Source organism: Ochotona curzoniae, unplaced genomic scaffold, assembly GCF_017591425.1.
Source record: "Ochotona curzoniae isolate NIBS_2020 unplaced genomic scaffold, NIBS_Ocur_1.0 contig_2723, whole genome shotgun sequence".
In the NCBI taxonomy this organism is placed as follows: Eukaryota; Metazoa; Chordata; class Mammalia; order Lagomorpha; family Ochotonidae; genus Ochotona; species Ochotona curzoniae.
In genome coordinates, this window is record NW_024465573.1 from 9,023,211 (window position 1) to 9,045,399 (window position 22,189).

At 35.4% G+C, this 22,189-nt stretch overlaps 1 protein-coding gene across 1 annotated transcript in view; it reads left to right on the forward strand.

The window, feature by feature from the left end:
* Positions 1-4,313: 4,313 nt before the first annotated feature.
* CNTN5 (contactin 5) overlaps positions 4,314-22,189 on the forward strand; it is a 1,028,052-nt gene continuing 1,010,176 nt past the window's right edge. The window contains exon 1 of the mRNA XM_040976845.1: positions 4,314-4,398. The gene's annotated coding sequence lies outside the window, so the exon portion shown is untranslated. The remainder of the gene's footprint in view (positions 4,399-22,189) is intronic.

The following is a 22,189-nucleotide window of genomic DNA, read 5'->3' on the forward strand; positions in this document are numbered from 1 at the left end:
AGCTCAGCCTCCTGCAGCCTGTGAAAACTGGGGTTGGTTCTAGGACCACCAGAACTGTCAAACTAGGGCCATTCTCTCATACCGTTTTAATGGTTTGCTTGCAGATGTTATCAAGACATCCATAAAGGAGGCTATTTTTTTGTGTGTGTTATTTACTGGAGCAGCTGTTAAATTAATTAAGTCAGTACATTTCACAAGTCTGATTAAGATATGTTTATTTTTGCCTACACAAAACAACTATGATAGAAGCAGTGAGATTGATGTTCTGAGAAAAATGAACCAAGCTTAAATTCATACTTTGTATAGTCCAAGTAAAAGTTTACTTTTGTTTCTTGATGTTATATTTAGGGGAAATGTCTGTGAATACTGGCAATGTAAGATTTTATTTTCATAATTTTACCTTTTTGATCTGAGAACATTTCAGGTCTAGCATTCTTTTAAAAGTATGGTATATATGAGTAAAATACCAAAACATTAAAATGTAAATATTGAAATAGTGCCAATAGGTAAAGCAGGCGATGTAAGACAGATGCATTTTAATTGAATGTAGTTCTTTATTTCTCTACATTTTATGCTAAATTTGTGCAGGAAGTAATAGTAGAGTTTGTTAAGTAGAATCTTCCATGAACCAAACAGAGGAAAAGGAGGGCATGATTTAAAGAAACAATACAAATAAGACAAAAGCTTAGAGGCAACTGTCACAGATGTGCTGCATCTGCTTGCTTGCCCACTGGGGACTTGGAGATAAAGAGATTAAGACATTTACACAAAGATGGCTAGACAACAAGATCAGATAAGCAACATGAAAGCCAGGTTGAAACACTGTAACCACAGGATGGAGAAAATGACACACTGAGCTAGTTAACTCATTCACAAACAATTTTTTAATCCATTTAATATTCAAATGATATTTCATCAAAGTAGAGAACTAGGCGTTTAATTTCAAAATGTCACTGACATTATGAAACAGTCATCAATGATCACTTGTTAACCTTTTTTAAATTTTTGAATGCCACAATCAAAAAAGGGAGTGAGAAAGAGGAGAGAGAGAGAGAAAGAGAGAGAGAGAGAGTCTATCCACCAATTCACTCCTCAAATCTATGATACAGCCAGGACTGTATCGGGCTGAAGCCGGGAACCACATCAGTGACAAAGACCAGAGTAGTTGTCGTATCATCTAGATGAGTTAACAGCAAACGGTAGGAAGTGCAGTAGGACTGTATTTCAGGTTCACCAGTTTAGGATGTGGATATTCCAAGTGAAGTGGAATCAACTGTGTCACCTCTAAGTGAACTTGTAATGATGTCTTATCCATAAAATGTATAATGAGACATGAGTAGTTTTCAAAAGACAAGTCTTGAGACAATAAGCTCATTTTCATGTGACAAGAACGGATTGGTTATTCCGTGAATGATTCTTGGAAAACATATTTTAGTTTATTTCTTTTGGGCTGAACTACTATCAGGAGGTGTTTTCATTTTTCTTTTTGCTCAAAGCCCTGCTCTGTCCTTAATTTCTGACACTGACCTGCTTATACCGGAACGCTGTGGATGTGATAAGACGCAAAGTGCACTATGCGAACGCATCATTTTGAAGCTATACAGAATAAAATAAACTCAATAATAACGCAACTCTAGATTTTCAGAAATATGAAACACATAAATGGATATCTATGTTATTTATAAACATAATTTGTGATTGAATTCTAACATAAAATGAAACACTATTAAGTTATAAAACAAACACAAATAAGTAAAGCATTTTTTGTTTTTATCTTTTCATTAAAGATAGCCAGGTAACCTAGTAACCCTCAAGTAAAGACTTGAAGTTAAATCTAAATTAAACTGATAGACTTGGACCACATTCTTGCTAACTAACCAGATTCAATCTCTCCTTTCTCTCCTTCTAAATGATCAGACTACTTCAAAAGGAGTAGTGCTATTAAATTATCTACTTGTTTCAAACCTATGTTCACATCCCATTCTTGTGATAATATCAGTCTCCTTACAAGACATCAGAACATCCTACGCTTTTGAACTGTTTGATTTAAAAAGGGGGAGGACTTAATCCATCTCCATCATTCCAATGGTGTATTTTCTCGCTCATGTTTCTTATGAAAGGGTTCCATTCCACACTAAGGTCAATGAGAAGGTACCCGTATAAATCCCACTCCTTATTTCACCTCATCTCTTGACCTCTTGACCTCACTGACCTACCAATTTTTAAATTATTTTTAAAATTAAATACAAATTGACTTATTTGAATTCCATAATAAGGCTTGTTGAAAGGCACGTATAAAAATAACTGATACAATACCCCTTAAAAGTCAAAATGAGCCGATGGTGTGTAATAGGTGTTTCAGGACAGGATGAAAAACTGTCAATGAGCTCACTGTCTATATCTCACCTTGAGGTTGGAGGAGAGCAATTATGATAAACCTTTCAAGGAAAAAATCTCATTGCACGTAAAGGATGCTTGAAAGCTGAGACTTCGAGTCTCTCTTGTGATTATCTAAAGAGGTTATGAAAGCCTTGCTGATTCTCTCTGTGCACAAACAGCCTGATGCAGAAGTGGAGCCAGTGAAGCAGAGGAAAAAGCCCAGAGATGTGGAATCCCCACACCAATCCCTCAGCTAGCACGTAAAGAAAATAGCCTAATTACTGCAAAGCAGGAACAAGAAAAGAAAAGAAGAAAAAAAAAAGCGTATGGAAGGGCAGAGAAGCATTAAATGTGAACACAGGCATTTGTCTTTGCGATGGAACAAGAAATCAGCCCAGATCCTGAGGGTAGCCATTAAAAGCAGACTGGGTGTTTGCACAACATCCGTGGATGAATGAGAAGCAGCCAAGAAACAGGAAAAAGACCAATTTTAATTACCAGAAAAGATGTTACAGAAAGGAACCCAGAGCCAGTGGTAGACAGCTTCCAGCTACGGGCTGCGTGGCACTGTACTCTGCCTGCCAATTAGAGCCAGCCGGACCCCATTGGGGGATTAAGTGAGCCAAGGCATGGGCGTCAGGTCACGGTCAGCAAGACTGGGGCGCACCTGGCAAGCGAATAGCAGGCGACTCCCATATAGTTTCAGGTATAGACTTACATAGAAAGCGGTACGTGGGATTTCCTTCCCAGTAATTACAGGTATAAACCCCATTCACTATGCAAAGGAAAGGCAAGCATCACTTACTTAACCAATATACAAATATCATCGGAGCAATGCAGCAGATTGAAGAATGAGTCAAAGGTAGAAAGCAAAAGAAAGCAGAGGGAGAACTGGCAGAACAATGGCACTAAAGCTGCCACACTGTGGATTTACTACCTGTACTAGTCTTCCTATTGCAGCCTCCGTGATATATTAAAAAGCAGAGAAATCAGAAACAGGGCTGCTGTCTGAGACTAAGCCGACTCTTCCCTTAGCTTTTGGAGAACTGACGCGTACCAAGCAGAACACGAAGGAGAAATCGCAACAGTCAGCGCTTAATAGTGCTTAGAGAAAACTCGCAAGTGCGTAAACCTGAGACAAGCGCTTCCCAATCAGGACCCGAGAAAATTCTGCAAAGTGAGAAAGTCCGCTCTCCAGCCCACCTAAAGCGAGCGCATCCCCCTGTGCTGCCGCTGTCCCCGGTGGCAGTCAAAGACTCGCAGTGGAAAGAAAGCGACAGCGGCAGGCAGGAGCCGAAGGGACTCTGGCTGCGATCTCCCTCCCGGTGCAGTCTTGAGCCAGCGCGTTTGCAAACGCTTTGTATTCTGTGAATGTTAAATACCGAGAGGTTGCGAGCAGAGAAGCCGCGGAGAGGGGCCAGGCCCTCCGGTACTTAGGAGGGATCGGGGATGTCGGCTGTCCAGTGGGGGGGACGCAGAACCCCTTTCTGGTGGCACACAATCCTTTAAGCTTGGGGACCTGCTAAATGGACCTTGGCAGTGAGCGGCAGTGAGGCGCGGGGCTCGGGCGACGCGCGGGTGAGCTGGGAGGGGCTAGGGACCGCTCCGGGAGGACACAGCCAGTCAGAGGCGCAGGGCGCGGGGCGCGCGGACGCATTGGAGGAGAACACTCGAGCCCCGAACGCACCCTCCGGAGGAGGCGCCGCACCTGCTTCCCAATATAACCAACTACGGAGTAGGGGAGCCCAACTGCCAGGAGGCGGCCGCCAAAGTGCCATTAAAGCTCGGGGAGGAAAGGCACTGTTACCTGCGCCCTCTCTTCTGGGAGAGGCTGGGCAAGCTGGAGGATTCTCTCTGAATGATTAAAAACTCCGCAATTCTCTTCTGCTACAGGCTGAGGAGGACCCCGGGAACTGCTTGCTCGCTTGCTCTCTGAACTGTATGGATGGGCAGGAGGATGGGAGCCAGGGACTGAGAGTCACAGAGGAAGGACAGGGGAGTCTAGCATTTCATTGGTAAGTGGCTGACATTCCTTCGCCAGTGACTGTTTTTTTTTTTCTGTGATTGTGCACTTCATCTCCCAGCCACTTAGGATTTTTGACACACTCGACTCTGCAAACCTTCCTTTCTTGCCATGTTGCCAGAATGTAGAAACTGTAAGATAAATCTTTCGTTTCTATTATTATTTTTTATAGTGCTGATTTTCTCTGCTGGGATTTTATGTTGCAAAGTTGAAACCAGAGTAAATAGAATGTATTTGGGTAGCAAAAATAAGAGTAAACATAAACAGTTCATTCAAATAAATGGTCAGGGATAAATTCCAGGATAGGAGAAGCGTGTTCCCACAAAAGAAGCTGGATGTTCAGAAAAATAGGACGGTTTTCTCAGGTACCGATGTGTGTCTTGTGACTGAGCAATCTGCTCTTGAGAACAGAGACCAGATCGCCAGGCACCTGCAGGGCAGTAACTTGTGAAAATTCAGTGGGAATTGTCTGTACCTGGAGTTCTACAAAGTTCAGGAGACAGAAAAACAGTGCCTTGCATTATGCTAAGCTTTTCTTCCCCTACAACTGTTATAAGAATGTGATGAATTTAAAAAGGAAAATATAAGAAAATGTTCAGACGCCGTAGATTTTATAGGGCAAATGGGAACTGTATTGATTTACACCTAAACGGAGATGTTAAATAAGCAGAATTACTTCTGCAACCTGAAAATTCTAAACTCATTGTAACTAATTTTGGCTTGGAAAAGAGAAGGATCACCTACATATTTTAGGATTATTTCTGCTTTAAATTGTATCACCCCTCCAGTTTGATAACTTAGATTTAGATTTGCAAGCAGGAAAACTTTTAAAGTGTGTGTGTATGCATGGGTGTGTGTGTGTGTGTGTGTGTGTGTGTGTGTGTGCGCACGCACAGCATTTTTCCTGTCTTCAGTTAATTTATTTCTCAACTCAAGAGAGTAAATCTCATAGAGGACCTGTTCTTCTACTTCTTTTCTCAATTTTAGCTGTGAAAATAAGGTTGAAAGGGGTAGATGTTGGTCGGGATACCGGTATTAAAGAAGTACATACCAATAATAGCGAATCATATTTTAAAAAATTATGAAAGTATAATTGATTGATATTGAATTGCAACAAGATTCCTGAATAATTAGGAGCATCGTAGTTAGCTTAGAGGAGCTCATCATGATTACTACTGCAACCTTAAATATGAAATAATTGGTATTGATTAGGTGATTATTTTAAACTGCTTGTAGTCAATTTTGAGCAACTCACACATGTTTCTGGGTATATTTTGAGTTCATGTTTATTTCTTTATAAATTTTGTGTGGACAGGTTTATTGAGTTTTAAATTTGAGACATGTGCTTGTTCTGACTCAAATGGAAAAATCAATATGACTGTGTAAGAAAAGTCAAAGAAAACAAATTATTTAAATAAAAAGATATTACTTCCATCCAGCTAAATCTAGTTAAGGAAACACAGTTTAAGATTTGGAGTTAAAAGCTTCAAAGAGGAGATATATTATAAAAAGATAGAATTTAAATGAAGTTAGCCAGAAAACAAAAGAATGATATTAAATCATACCTGAAAAGAGAAAGTGAAATGTCTATTAGAATGTGTCAAGCTTTTTTTCCCTTTTAGGGATTGGTGGGACGTTTAAATTGTCCTCATTTGAAATTGCTGAAATGTGAGGAATGATGAAATAAAATTGCTCATTTAGATTTCTTTTTGATTTCATGGACAATTTCTCTTTGGTTTCATGGAAAAATAGAATGTTAAAAGTTAAGGAAATGATGTTACCATGACATATAAAGTGAATGGTATTATTTTCAAAAACATCAAAGTTTTATTAGAAGCACATCTGAAAAGCTAAGGATTCTGAAATAGATGGATGAATTACCTGAACATTCCCTATGTTGAGTAGCACTTCAATAATTAGATGACCTGAAACTTAATAGTCATTAAGCCATTAGGTTAGAGTCATAAACTTACATCAAATCATGAACATATAATTGAATGTGTCTATTCAATAAGAATAATTAGCAATTATTTGCTTGCAAAAGTTTACTCCAGTTTTGTATATCCTATTAAGTCAAACTACTAGAAATGTGTCAGGTTTAGCTAGTATATGTGTATATATATTAGCTTTAAAATTTTTTCCTGAATGTCTAGAAAACCTGTGGTGCCTTTATGACAGAGGTCAAAGAGTGGTTTGATTTCCAAACTGAGTTCCTAAGGACCAGAGGGTGTCAGTAGAGGGTAGAGGGCTCATCAGATGAAAAAATAAAAACAATGTTAAGTTGGCCCAGTAGAGTATAGCTTACACCACACAAGAGTTTAAGTTATATGTTGGAAAAAGTGAAAGTGAGGAGATGAAAATTTATCTTATTTGGTAAACAGTATAAAGATGATTTGACCATTTATAAGTTGGCTTGGCTACAATGTGTGATAGAATAGTCTAGAGAATCTATCCCTCCTCCACCATCCATCAAAAAGCAATCTAGAATCTTATGAAGCTGATGAATTTTAATTATCATTGTTTGCTGAATTCAATGTATCCTACATGTTTTGATAAGCTACAGTCTAAACTGATCTTTTAATGTTGCTAAGAAGTTGGAAGGTTACTTCCCTTGATTTCAATAGATCCATATATTTTTGTTATTTAGTCTGTTGAAATTCTGATTAGAATGCCGTAGACTTAGTCATCTCTTTCTGAAAAATCATTATATAAACACGAAATAAGGGATATGTGTGTCTGATCTGATATTTCTGCAGACTAATATCAGAAATCTGTGCTTGCATGTTGTACGAACTTCTTTGCACTTTAGAGCAGGAAAGAGGCTCATCGGAAGCTCAAGGCAGTAGATAACTGCAAAAGTCTATTTTCTGAGCATTTGTGATCAATAACTCTACATTAGAGGCAGGTGCATTTTAAAAAGTAATAATGTGTGTATAAGTCCTTACACCTAAGATTTAGGATTAAAAACTGTTGTGAACTAGGTCCCAGCTCCTCCTTTACCCATCTCTTTTTGGATGTGCTCCGACTTTTATGGCTTTTGGATGTTCAGAAGTACATCTTTAGAACCATTTTCATAAATATTTTACTTTCTTTTCCAAGAAGCTTGAGTAGGTATTTAAATTAATTTTTTTTTATTTGAATTCAGTACAATGGTGGCAGTATTTCAATATGGTTTTTATATAAAAAGTAAATGCATCTCATATTAAAGGAATGTCTCCACAAATACATTAGTTCATCAAAATTATTTTATGTGTGTGTGTTTTGTACTTACATATTACATTCAATGATTTGGTATAAAATTATTAATACAGCCTCAGTTGTTCTTTACTGTTAAAAATAGGTGCATAAGCTGAACGGAGAACATTTCTACCTGTATCAATCCCATGAATGAAATTTCTGATCCCTGATTTCATGTTCCAGTGTTTTGTGCATCACAAGTTTGACACGAATGCCTCCTTATACATCACCTTGTGACACTTAAAAGCTGATCAAAGTAGGGAGGCTCCTCTTGTCTCTAATGCAAGCAAATGGACCTCTCCAAAAGGCTATATATTTGAAAAGTAATTACAAGCATGCTTTTTTTTAATAGAAAGCAAACAAAAACAATGGACCTATTGTGTTTTAATCTAAAACATATAAGAATTTTTTTAATATTTAAAAAAAGAATTGTGGGGAGTCACATTACAAAGGGAGGGGAAATGCAATAGCAAGAGATATCTTCCATCTGCTGGTTCTCTCCCCGGAGGGCAGCAATGGGCAGCATGGGCCAGGCCACATTCATGAACCTGGAATTTCATCCAGATTTGCCACCACGTGAGTGTCAGGGGCCGCCAACACCAGCAGGCTTCTGCTGCTTTCCCAGGCCATTAGCAGGGAGCTGGATCAGCAGGGGAAAAGATTGGAGATGAACCAGTGATCACATTGGGTGCCTTTGTTGAGGACTTTGTCATCTACATCAAAAATCAGCGCTTAGGTTTATTATTCCTTGATAATCTTTAAAGAGCAAATCATCTTCTTTTCTTAAATGCTCTTTAATCTGGAATTTCTTGTGATCACTTTCTTCTTTAAACAATACCCTCCACCCCCCCCCAAAAAAAATCCTTCATTATGTTCATTTGACTACACTAGTATAAAACTGACTTTTTTCTGTTTTAACAACTTCACCTTAAGAATTCATGATGACCTAAAGAAATTAACTTGCTGTTGCTACCACTTTTTATTTATTTTCTCAGTGTAGACATTTCACATGCCTGCTATGTATATTCGCTGTACCAGTAATGATTGCAAGTAGTTCACAATTCATTTTGAATAGGTAAAAAAAAAAAATGTGAAATCTTGCTAGAAAGGGTGTGGCCTTGTAATTGTATGTATTTTCACCAATTACTGCATGGTAATCCTGTGATTACTAGGAAAAGGCACTTTCTGAAGGTTTAAAATAGCTATTTGAGTCAAGGAAAAAGATGAAGATGCTTCATTGGTGTGATAAAAAACTTGTTCCTGATCATTACATGGAAACATATAAATATATTTTAAAACATTCCAGAGGAGCAGGATGCTTCTCTCTGTTGTTAAATGCTCAGGAAGGGGAATAACTCATCCTCTATTACCACCCAATATTAACTATGACATATTGCTGATCAAATTGGTGATACAGAGCAGGTTGAAGTTCTTTTGCTTTTGAGAATCGTTATATGGGACGATGCATTTATCTGAAGGCTAAAAAAGCGCGTGTTCTTAAGCAGTTACTAAAGTGGGGAGATAATATCCAACAATATATCTGAACCTCAAGTAGCCCTTTTAATATATTATTGTTTGCAAGAGTTTGCATTTATGAAATAGCATTAAAGAACTGAATATATCATTAGAAATTTACCTTTTAATGTTTTATTTTACTTTCTCAAATATTTACCTTGATATTTGAAAGTATGAATAATGGAAGAACTTTCCAGAAGTTAAACCAAATTTAAAGGGAATGTTTGAAATTTAGAACTAATATTAGAATTCACCAATGTTCTTTTACTTCAGTTTTACATAAGACTTTACTTTCAATGGTGTAGTCTTTGTTGAGAGGTGTTATTGCTTTTGAGGATTTAAAAATTACAAGTAGAAAAAAAAACTGTGATGATTAAAATGATTATTCATGGAAAGATACTGGAGAATGACAGAATTTTGAGAAGTATTATTGTTTTTTAGAAGTAAGTATTTTAGTGGCATTTCATTAACATTAAATGTTGAATACCTTACTGGTTACCTGAACAGATTGAAATGCTCCCAAATATTTCCAAAATCATTGCAAAAAGTATCATGCTTATATTAAGTGAAGTTTTTTGTTTTATCTATTTCTGTCCATTTTAACTCTTCATATTCTTACAGACATAAGCTACCCAATCTCATCACAAAAAATAATAAAAACAATTTCAGCAATGAGTTAGGTTTTTTTTATTTTGAGTATTCTTAATATCAGCAACTGCAAGTTTCATCATTTATACTATTATTGAAGCCTTTAAATTCATAATTAGGTTTATCGGGTTCTTCTGCCTTTTTCAATAGTATGAAACTATCATCCATGAAAGTTTTTGAAGTTAAAATAACAATATCTCTATGAAGGTACACAATACTTATGAATTTGTTGATGGAAAATTAATTGTGAAGAAACTCAGGAAAAATGTAATGAATATATTACCATTTAATGTTGATAGATATACAGAACTTTATTTTTAATTTTTTAAAGCATGAAAAGGTGAACTGGCATGTTCAACAATACAAATAGTGGAAAATATATAACTAGAAAGCAACTCTCTTACAATTTCAGTTCAGAACTTTTATATTTGTATCCTTTTTCCACTGTTAAAGTATTACTTATTTTGTGTTTCCTCAAATCAAAATCAAAACAGAACTGTGTGAAATTTCTTGTTATATTGAGCCATTGTCAGTCATTGCCTGTGAGGATTGGAAAAATGTGTGACCTAATCCTGTAATTTGGAATAGACCACATGCCTCCCCACACTAGTGTGTGTACATAAGGGAATAGTCATTCATTTGTCCACTACTTTTTTTTTCTCTCGATTGACAATTTTGTTTTTAGTTTTTGATAATAATGTTTAATGGGGCACTATATTAAAAAGTAACACGAAAGCATGAATAAGAACACTTATATTTCAAGTTTTGAAAAAATTAAAATTATGAATTTGTAGATGGAAATAATGTATAACTCATCTACAAGCAAAAGAGATAATATATCACAGGTAATATGTGCTACACTTGCAATTTTTAAAAATGAAATACGATTTTGTACTGTGATTTCTAGTTTTATCATCAGAATATTAAAAGTGTTAGTGGCAGTAGAATATTAAAAGAATTTAACAGCCATACTATTTAGTTATCATAATATTTAAGCCAAAGTTCATTTGTGCTTAATATTAACAATGTGATGTGAACTATTTTAGGATAAATATATGCACCAAAAATTTTTAAGTTGCAAGGGATGAGATAAAATGTGATGTTTGTCATAGTGGAATCAAAAGAAAATAATTTAAATATTGTAGAATCCTCTGATATAATACCAGTTATACAGGTGTTGTCTCCTAAAACTTTCACTTTCTAATTACAGCAGAGTTTGTTTGTGTTGGTGAACATTTGGGGATAGATTAGCCAAAACATGAAAATAATCTAACAACTATAAAATTTATGCTCCAAGTACAACAAACAAATGAGATTGAATATTCTTTCAGGTTTTGTTTTATTTGGCTCTTTACTTTCCTGGAGCTTCCTTTTAATAGTTTAATTTTATTTCAAAATAGGAAGATAAGAAGGTTTCTCTCTTTCTCTCTCTCACACACACATGCATGAACACTCACTCCATGTCCTGCCCCCAATCCAGATATTTTATGCTAATTCTCAAGCAAATTAAATGAAAAAAATGAACAGCGGAGAAGAGTGACTTAAGTTAAACAATGTAGATGAGATTGTACCAAAATGCACTGTATGTCTTTCTTTAATGCAGTCTTGTTAGTATGTGGCTAAGTTAGTAAAACTAATGAGAAAATAAATACATTCACTAGTACAGTGATTTGTACATATCTTCCCTCACTCAAATGGCCTATGGGGGATAGTTGTAGTTTTAAGTGTCCATGGCTTGGTGAAGGAAATAAGCTCATAGGTTAATGTAATATGATAGGAAATGTAGATAGACTTATTCCAAGTTATGATGAAAATTCTCAATAATTTTCCCTCTGGAAATGCTAGTTATTTTTCTCCTGCTGAAATTCTCAGCTTGAACTATTCCATGCTGACATTGGTTCTCTCACTGTTGCTTTTACTCCCAGTGTCTAAGTTATTGTAACGCAACTTTGGTTGTAAGATTTACCTAATCATTTCAAATGAATGCTATGTTTTCCTCATATCATTACAGTGCCAACTTCAGTACTTTGCATAAATTTAGTCTCTGATGACACAGCAGAATCTGAAGTGAAGTGAAAGTGAATAAAGAGTTATGACAAAAACAGAATTCCTTTATATTGTTATAAGCAAGCCTGATTTCTTTACTCATTAAGTATGACATCTTAATGTTGCTACTGAAATTTATTATTAACAGGGGTGAGTTAACTTATAGACTATTGAAATTTTTTTCTTACTGGCCCCTTTAAAAGAGGCAGAAGTAATAGTGCACATTATTTTCTTAATCATTTTATCTAACACAGGGAGCAGTATGGAATTTGTTGTCCTGATTTCAGGAGTCAGCTTAATCTCTAAAACTTATTAGTTTGGTCATTTGAAGCAGGACATTTGCCATTTCTTTTCCTTCAAAATAGTCAATACTTTTCATTGGTTTTATACCATTAAACAAAACTATCCATATTTGGATGATAAACGTGACTGTGTTAAAAATATCAAAAGGTAGCATCTGCAAGGAAACTTTGATCACAGTCAAATTATCTTTTAATGCATAAGCTTATTACCTATCAAAATATCCCTTTTTTCAGTGAGGTACACTGCTATCCTAACTGAGGCAGAACATCTTTAGAACATGAATATTTAAATATTATCCATCATGTCTGATCTTCTATTCAAGTAATTTCATTTTTGGAGAAACAGACACTGTCATGGTGGAATGGATCATATTCATTTCCCAAACCACAAAGAAAGTATAAGACTTGATGAAAATTTGTGTTAGATTGACAAAGGCCACTTTTCAGTTGATGGGAAGAGATGTAATTAAGATAGAAGAACGTTGAAAAAAGAATTAATATGAAGAAGACACAGTTAAAAATGCAGAAAGTGAAGTTTGACTTTTAAAAATTAAGACTGAAGGATTCTCAAAAGTCAAGAATTCAGAACAAGAGATCACCTTGTATAAGATTAGATTTTAAGGTAGCCCAATTTTGTCCCTCACTGTGATTTGGATGAATGCTTTCTCTAATTTAGTTTATTAATCACTCAATTAAGAGAATTAAAAATCAATGAACATAAGGACTATTTGAAATTTTTATGAACTATCATTCTATGGTTGAGTGTTTTGAGGTTTACTGAAGGGAAAAACTGCAAGAAATAGTATAGTAGAAGTCAATAAGTTAGTTTAGTATAAGTTCCACCAGATGAGGGGAGAAACCAGATTCAAAGTCTTTGGCGAGGGCATGGAAATAGCTGAGTTTACCGAGCTCTGGCAGAATCTTCACCTACTTCCCTCTGTGCTTCACCGAGGCACACAAGAATGTTTCTGGAAGGATGATACTAACCATTGTTTCATAGGATTGTGTGTGTGTGTGTGTGTGTAAGAGGGAAATCAGTGGTAGAAATGTGAGAGTCAAAATTATTTCATTCATATCTAAGTATAGATGTTTATAAAATCTATTTAGAGATTTCAGAAAAACATTTGAATTTGTGCAATTAAATGACTATCATCACTCTAGTTTTGCAAATATGCAATCACTTATATTTCTTTTAAGAACATATATGCATGTTATATTTGCTGATAAAACCACATTTCTTTTCATGATCTCAATTGTATTTGATCATATTTTAACTGCTTATATATTTTAGGCCATTTTATTTTTATTTTATTTTAATGTTCTTTAGCAAATAATTTAGACCAAAGAGTTAATTTTGGAAGGTTTCACATATTGCTTTCTCAATCGCATGTAATGGTAAAATGACAGACTATATTCACATAAAATTAATAATTTCTCTCTGCCTTGTTTTTTCTTTCTAACTTTTGCTGTGTTTTTCTGATTTTAAAAAAAGCAATCTTATGAAAGCAAGTTGGTCTGCCAATATGATATTTACCACTAACTCATTAAGACAAATAGAGACAAATAATTTAAATTGTAAATTTTCGTTAGATTTTAGAGCTAAAATAAAATTATTTCAATTTTTGAAAAATTTGCAAATATATTTTCTGTAAGTGACATTTAGACAAACTTTAAATTTTTGGTTACTTTAGCGGTAAGAATTTTAAATTAACCTTTTTTATTATATATTCCATATTAAATTTATATGTCCTTTATACAATCTGTTTCTTAAGTATTTATAAGCATATTCTTTTTATTGCAGAAGATACATTGGAAAGACATGGGAAAAAACAGGTTTAAAAAAAGAAACCCTGCAATTGAAAAGATGTAGATGACTCTGCAAAGTATTTCAAGCAAAATAAGCATGACAGCAAAATAAAGATATAGCTTGATCACATTTATATATGATGTATTTAAACAAGCAGGAATACATATAAAAAGAGAGTAAAATTGTACTTAATTAGTGTGAGGTGAGGAATGTGGAATGAGGAAGTGGAGATCAAAGGGTACAAAGAAGTGGCAGCTATAAGATGAGTAAGTGTGCAATTCAATGGAAAACATAGAGACTCTGATTAATGGTATTATATTTTACCCTTGGAATGTGTCATACTACTAATTTAAGAAACATTATTATATTAGATGAAAAATATGTTAATTTACTAAGCTGTAGTAATCAGTAAACTTTTTTGCATCAAAGTAAGGTTATCTTCTAATTTCATTTTCCATGAAATCTGAAATATCCCATGTTCATCCAAACAACCTAATATGCACCTTTTTTTTAAAGATCTGTTTATTTTTACTGAAAAAGCAGGTAAGATTTACAGAGAGAACAAGACAAGAGAACATAATCTTCCATTTACTGGTTTACTTCCCAGGTGGCTATAATGGCCGGAGCTGAGCCAATCTGAAGCCAGGAACCAGGAGCTTCCTCTGAGTGTCTCATAGGGATGCAGGATCCCAAGGCTTTGGGGAATCCTCTACTGCTTTCCCAGGCCACACACAGGGAGATAGATGGAAAGTAAAGCAGCAGGGACACATACTAGAACCTTATGGGTTCCCAATGGTTGCAAGTTGAGGATTTAGCCAATCAAGCCATCACGTTGGACTCATAATACACACTTTGAATATGCACAATAAAATAAATTATAAGATTGCTTCACAAAAAGTATATAATGAAAGTTGAATCTTCAGCCCAGTGTGATAACTTAGTGACTAAATCCTAGCATTGCAAACACTGCCAGGATCCCGTATGGGCAAAAGTTCATATCCTCATTGCTCCACTTCCCATCCAGCTTCCTTCTGTGGCCTGCCAAAGCAGTAGAGGACGGCTCAAAACCCTGGGACCCGACACCAACATGGAAAACCTTGAAGAAGTTCCTGGTTCCTGGCTTTGGGTTGGCTCAGCTCCAGTAGCTGCTGCCTCTTGGGGAGTGAACCATTGGACAAATCTTTTTGCTCTGTCTTTCCTCTCTGTAAATCTGCCTTTCCAATAGCAGGCTATTTATTTTTTTGGATGCAGCAGACTATTCTATCACTGAATAGCATAAAGGCATAGTAGCAGTTGCATAGTCTGTTACTTAATTTTTAAATACTTATATGTTTCTCTCGGGCATACATGGAAAATGAAAATTATATTTGTAATGAACTCATTATTTTAAGTTCTAGTTTAACATGAAATTCCTGTACATTTATAGGTGAAGTGCAATATTTCAGCAGTTATATACAACACAAAGCAATCATAAATGGCAAATAGCTCTTCTTTTTCATTTTAGTGTAGATTATGGTTACCCTACTGGCCTGTGAATATTATTATGTATTCATCTTTACATAAGTATGAGTAGATATAGAAATAGAATTGCTAGATCAGTGGGAAACTGAATTTAACATTTTTTTGTAGAGCCAAATCATCTTCTACCGGGGTGCTGCCAATGAATGCTTTGACCAACAATGCACTGGAAGGTCTCCCCTTTCATAATGCAGCTGGCAAGGGGTATCATCAAATTTCCTATTCTAAACAGAACCATGAGAAACAAAAGAAATTTAAGAATGTGGTTAATACTTGGAGCAACTTTTTATATGTTCACAAAATATTTTTTCCTTGGTTAACCTATTTCCCTACCCACTCCTGAGTTTAATATAATGTGGTTGATCATTCTGCACTCCCATTAGCCATAAACAGAGTGGAAGAAATAAGTATCAGCAAGAAAACAATTAAAAACACTTAGACATTGCCAAATTTCCCAAGAAATGGAGTGTATATTTGTGATAAACCAGAGATAATGGTGTTAATAGCAGTGTCTTTCTTACCCCCATAACTATATGCTAAAGTTACAGCAGAGATGTAACAAAAAGAAGACGGTTATAAGTGGGTAAAGCAGAAATGGCTTTAGTCAAAGGAAGAAAAAACAAAAACAAAACCTGCCACCTCGTATTCCAGCAAACTTTCCAAAGCTCACTCACCCATCCCTGGTTCAGGACATCTTTCATTGGAAAGATCTTTCTCCAGACTGGTCTCCCTTCATCTCCAATATGTCAGTCATTCGGATGCAATCATCTTCCCAAGATTCAAGTCTTGTCATGGCACTTCTTTGCGCTAAAAGCTTTAATGATTGCTGCTGTTTGGAAAACACATTTCAGATTTTGCAGCATGCCATTAAAGAGCCCCATAACCGTCCTTTAAAAACCTTTTCTAGGCTCTCCTGTGACTACAACAATGCACATATTTTTGACTGAGCTACACTATTTACAAAGCCTGTCATTAAATTTCCCATCACTGTACTTTTTCTGACATTATTTCTGTTGGGAAAAAAAAATAATGCTCCAAGACATGTCTTTGCAAAAATAGTTACTTTCCCTGCTAGAAGATCAAAAGCGACTCTAAGGATAAAAATGCATTGTAGTTATTTCTATAAAGTAACTTTCAGAACATAAACACTGAAATATTTGTTTAATTAGATTGGGCTCTGTCCTAGTACATCATGCTCTAAGTAACATAATGTTTAAAAAAAAACAAATAATTACAATAACACACAGAGAACACTTACTATTTGTATAGGAAAATACACAGTTTGTGTATATTCTCATTGAACCTTTGCATAGCTTTGCATGTCTACTCTACGACCGGACAGCGTCAATTTGAAAGTAATTATTTGCCCAAGTTGTTTTCCTTAATTGAAATGATTAACTCATACTTGTTTATTCTTCAGGAAATTTCGGTGTAAGTTTATTTTATTTAAAATTTGAGAGGGATTCGTTTGTTGTGTTGCATCAGCATTGTTTGTAACAAAGCATGCATTACTTCTTGCTACAGAAACTTGAGCAATAGAACAACACTTGCTTTAGATTTGGTGAAACCTGGGCAAGTATTTTGCCTTTTATAGATAATTCACAATTTCAAAAACTTCTGCAAAAAAAAAAATCTAATTCTATGAAAGCAAGAAGGCTATGTTTTTTTTTCCTACAAGCTGGTATTAAAATAAATATTCATGACAACTTTTAATGAAAGTGGATATCAACACTGAATTAATCACAGCATAAAACATTCCATTTATAACCAAGGTAAATCATGAATCTAATTGCTCCAGTTATCAAAAAATTCTTTTCTGCTTCAACAAATTAGGAACTAGCTCAAGTGTCATATTTCTCCATCAGATACCAAATTCTTCATATGAAAATTAAGGAATTTAAAAGTTCAAAGGTACTTTCTATTTCTTTTCAAACTATTTCTTGGAAATCCTCAGGCAATACTTTTCTGAGATAGTGTAATTAACATGATCATAAAAAAATCAATGTTTTCACCACTCTGGTATTTATTTTGCTAATTGAATAAAGAGCCCAGTCAATCCAACATCATCTATAAACTTTAAAAAGATGTTGTTAATATGCTTTACAATATTTCATTAGTTTATCTTAAAACAGGAATAAGTGAAAAATCCCAAAGAGGAATGAATTTCAACAAACCTAATGGTCTTTTTCAGCCTTCCGAATGATTGACTGCATCTAAGTCGGGGAGTATGCTCTTGCCTCCTCTATTTCTTTCCCTTCATTTTCTTCACTGTCTTTTTTTTTCTCATCTTAAGATTGGTACTCTTTGAACTGATTCCTTCTGTACAAGAACCTTGTATCATCAATAGAAAATATTATTAAACTGCTTAAAGCATCCACATTCATACACTTTCACTGAAGAGACTCAGAAAAACCATGGGGCTATTCATTATACTCACTTGGCCTTGATAGAAAACACTAAAGTGAAAATGAAATGGAAATCCAAGGTTTTCTTTTGAGATCAGGGAAAATATAGTTTGTGCTGTGAAACACAAAGACCATAGCTAGAAACAGATGCATCACCGTGCAACCCATTCAAAAGTATCCATTCATCTCTTCATTTTATGGAATGGTGGGAAGGGGTGGTTGACAAGAGGAGGAATGAGAGTGTGTGTCATACTCCTGAGAACTGAATTGAAAAGCAGAGAAGCAACCAGATGTTGCATTAGCTTCCACAGCTCCTGTGTTGAGAAACAGACTTCATAAAGGAATCAGTGCTACTCTCTCAAAAATTTTAAAGGAACATGAGTAGGTATTGCCAACTTTCTATGAGAAGAATTTAGATATTTCTATATTTAACACAATGTGGGGCAACTCAGAGTACCAAAATTGTTTCTGAAAAATTCAAATTCATACAACTAGTTCAGTTCACTCAATTATTTTAGGCCATGGATTATTGGAGAATGAAGAAGAGGCATTTTCCCTCCACTTGGTTTCACAAGGCTTCATTCCAATCTGCTAGGTTCTGGCAAGTGCTTGTTCAGTAGCAGATGGAGGGAAGGGGAATTTGGATACTGGGTTATTTTGCCAAGTACCAACTTGAGGAGCTGGGGAAAGAGATGAATTCTGGAGAAAGTAGCTGAAGAGGGTAAAATATTATAGCCAAGCAAATTTTGAGATGAAGATAAGAAAAAAAAAATAGTTACTAGAATCCAGCAGATTTTTCTAGTATGTGTATGCATACGTGATTTTAATGCAAAAATCTTGAACACTCTCTGCAAGTAAATGTGTAGCTTGAAGTTTTTTTATAGTCCCAAGAATACTCTTGTTACAATGCTTTATTATAAAAATAATTATTAAAAAGTAAGTTTTATTATGTATGAGATAAAATTTGTACTACCCTGTCATTTATCATGCTACTGTCATTTGGCATATATTATTCTAAGATTTATAGCTAATAGTTAACTTCACCTTTTTTAACATAGTCTATATTTGAAGTCCTGAGCTGTAGAATTGCAAAGGAAAAAAAAAAAGAAAGAAAATAAATTGTGAGATTGTGTGAAAATCAGGTTAAAAATCAGTGCCATTTATTTCAGTCTTGGCTGACTTGCTGTTCATGCAAGTCAAGTTGAGGTTTTATTGGCAGGAAGCCCATTTTTAAAGACTGAATTATTTTTATTGGAAAGACAGATTTTTCAGAGACAAACATCTTCAGCCCACTGATTTACTCCCCAAGCAGCCATATAACCCATTTTTAAATAGTAGTAGTGGTGTAGGTTTTCCCACAAACTTGTTTAAATGCAACCAAGTGTGAATTATTTAAAGGTTTAGCAGTCACATTTGTAGAAATACTAATTTTCACACAGTGTATTCCTTAAGATATGTTGTATGGTGAAAGAATAAGGAATGATCACAAATCTGAAGCATTTATAATTCACATTCCATTAGTCACAATTTCGGGGCTGTCTGTGAAATTAAAAAGTAAAAACAAACAAAAAATAGATTGTAGTTAGAACCCTTCCTTATGATGTTAATAAAGATCACATCCCAGAGAGATGTTTTACTCTTTTTTCTTATTTATTTAAAAAGTTATAACATCTAGGGAGTTTCATATATCCAGCTCAGGTTGTTCAGTGATTTTAGGAGATTGGTTGTTGTATGATGCTAATCATTAAGAGATTCTAAATAAATAAATAAGGTAAGCATAACTTTCCTTTAACTTTGAGCTCTGCTCCAATACAGAGCTTTATTTCTCATTTATCCTGGACACATTTTCTCATTCATTCAATGAGAACGCAAAACTCAGTGAGACAGGAGCCTGTCTTTGCCTTTAAAGTATCAATGTATCAATTAAGATCTCACAGAGTAGGAATTGACCATCAAGAGCTAAAACCACAATGTTTTCCACTTATGTTAACATTTGTGTGCAAAAAAAAGAAAAAAAAAATGTGTGCAAAATTTAACAGTTTAAAACTTTTTTGTGTCCAAAAATGCTTCTGTTTAGTTATTTCTCCTCTTCTGCAGGTTCTCCTTTTGTGGTCACTCTCGGTCTTTCAGGCTCTTAATTTCTGTATGCTTCTTTACTTTTTAATTAAAATTTATTTGAAAATAAATTGAGTCGAGGTACAGAGAGGGAGAGGCAGGGGAAGAGAGAAAGAAATCTTCCATCTTCTCCTTCAATTTTCAAATGGCTGCAACAGCTAGGATCAGACCATGATGAGTTCAGGAGCTAGGAGCTTTTTCCAGGTCTCTCATGTGGATTTAAAGGCCCAAGTCCTTGGGGCATCTCTCACTTCTTTCCCAAGTACATTAGCAGGCAGCTGTGTTGTAAGTGGAACAACAGGCATTGGAACCAGTGCTCACACAGGATGCTGGTGCTGCGAGTGGTGGCTTATCACTTTGTACAACAGCTCCAGCTCCTGTACGTTGTTTTCTTTAGGTTTGCTTGCTTTAGATTTACATATATGCAAACTATTAGAATCTCAAAAATCTGTTTTTCTGGTCTGCTCCAGCCCATATTCTCACATTTCCCTTCTCCTTCAAATTGATTTGTTTGTAGTGTTACCTTTCCTCATCTACATTCATTGAAAATAATATTATTTATTAATATTCCTCGCTACTGAATTACCGTGCATCTAGACACCATATAACTGTTAAAGGTCCACATGTGTGCATGCACTCTTTGGAGTGATTTCACGCCAAAAGGACTCTCCTCAGAAAATGTAGGATTTGATATCCATGAATTTTATATGTGTTATAACAATAAGTAGCACAGTCGCTGTAAACAGCATCATCCGATTTTTTTTCACCTTCAGAATATAAATTTTGGTTTCAATGATAGATTTAGAGAATGTGCAAGTGATTATCTCATACATGAATAAGAGTTATAATTTAATTTTGATGACTGAGTCAGTATGACTATTACAATATTTCTATGAACTGATAATTGTTAATTGGATCATGACAGCAGCCTCAGTAAATGACTTCAACCAGACAATACAGATCCTGTTTGCCTATATTCCCATATATTTTCTACGATATTATCTTTTTTTTTTAAAGATTTATTTTTATTATTTTTTCATTGGAAAGGCGGATATACAGAGAGGAGAGACAGAGAGGAAGGTCTTCCATCCAATGGTTCACTTCCCCAAGTGAGCGCAACGGGCCGATACTATGCCAATCCGAAGCCAGGAGCCTCTTCCGGGTCTCCCACGCGGGTGCAGGGTCCCAAAGCTTTGGGCCGTCCTCGACTGCTTTCCCAGGCCACAGGCAGGGAGCTGGAAGGGAAGCAGGGCTGCCGGGATTAGAACCGGCGCCCATATGGGATCCCGGGCGTGCAAGGTGAGGACCTTTAACCACTTGCGCCACTGTGCCGGGCCCTACGATATTATCTTTAAACCCACCCTTTTGTTCCAGCCTGAAATGTCGTTCTTCCCTCTTCTTAACTGTTTCTTACTAATATTTCAGGTCAAACTTTGCTTTCCTTGAAAGATTGATGCTTAATTTGCATCTTGAATGGTTTCTATCCATAACAAAATTATTCTATTTATTGGAGCACTTTATCATAATATATAATTATTTGAAAGTATACTCTTTTTCTCACAGAACGCATTCCCTCTTTAAACTCTGTAAGGATTCAAATCTTATTCATGTATTTAGCAAGTCACAAAAGCCATGGAATACAGTGAGACCCTGAAAATACTTCTTAAAACAATATATAAATGAACACAATGTGATCCGAAGTAATATTTAATGTACTGCTCCACTGCCTAATAAGTGCTTGCCCTGATCTCTGCATTTACATTTGTTTCCCAGGAAACATCAATCCACTCTCTCACACTGAAATTTCTCAAGAGTGTAGTCTTTTTGTTGTCGGGTCCAGCACCCTTTCAGTTACTCTTCTTTTAGACTTCCATAAAGTTATCTTATAAGACCTTGAATTAATCCTTCTAAACACTCACTGTAATAGAAAATGGAAAATAAATTTTTGCAAAAGCATTTTGGCATGAGGAAGAGCTTTTAAAAAAATTACAAAATTCTGGATTAGAATTAAACCAAACGTAACATAGGAATGGAATATTGCTTTATTATGTTAGAGTAATTAGAGGTTCTCTATTAGAGATTCAGCTTTGGGACTGGCACTGTGGCACACAATGTCAAGGCCCTTTCTGCGATGTTAGCATCCCATGTGAGAGTCAGTTCAAGGCCTGGTTGCTCCGCACCTGACCCCATTAGT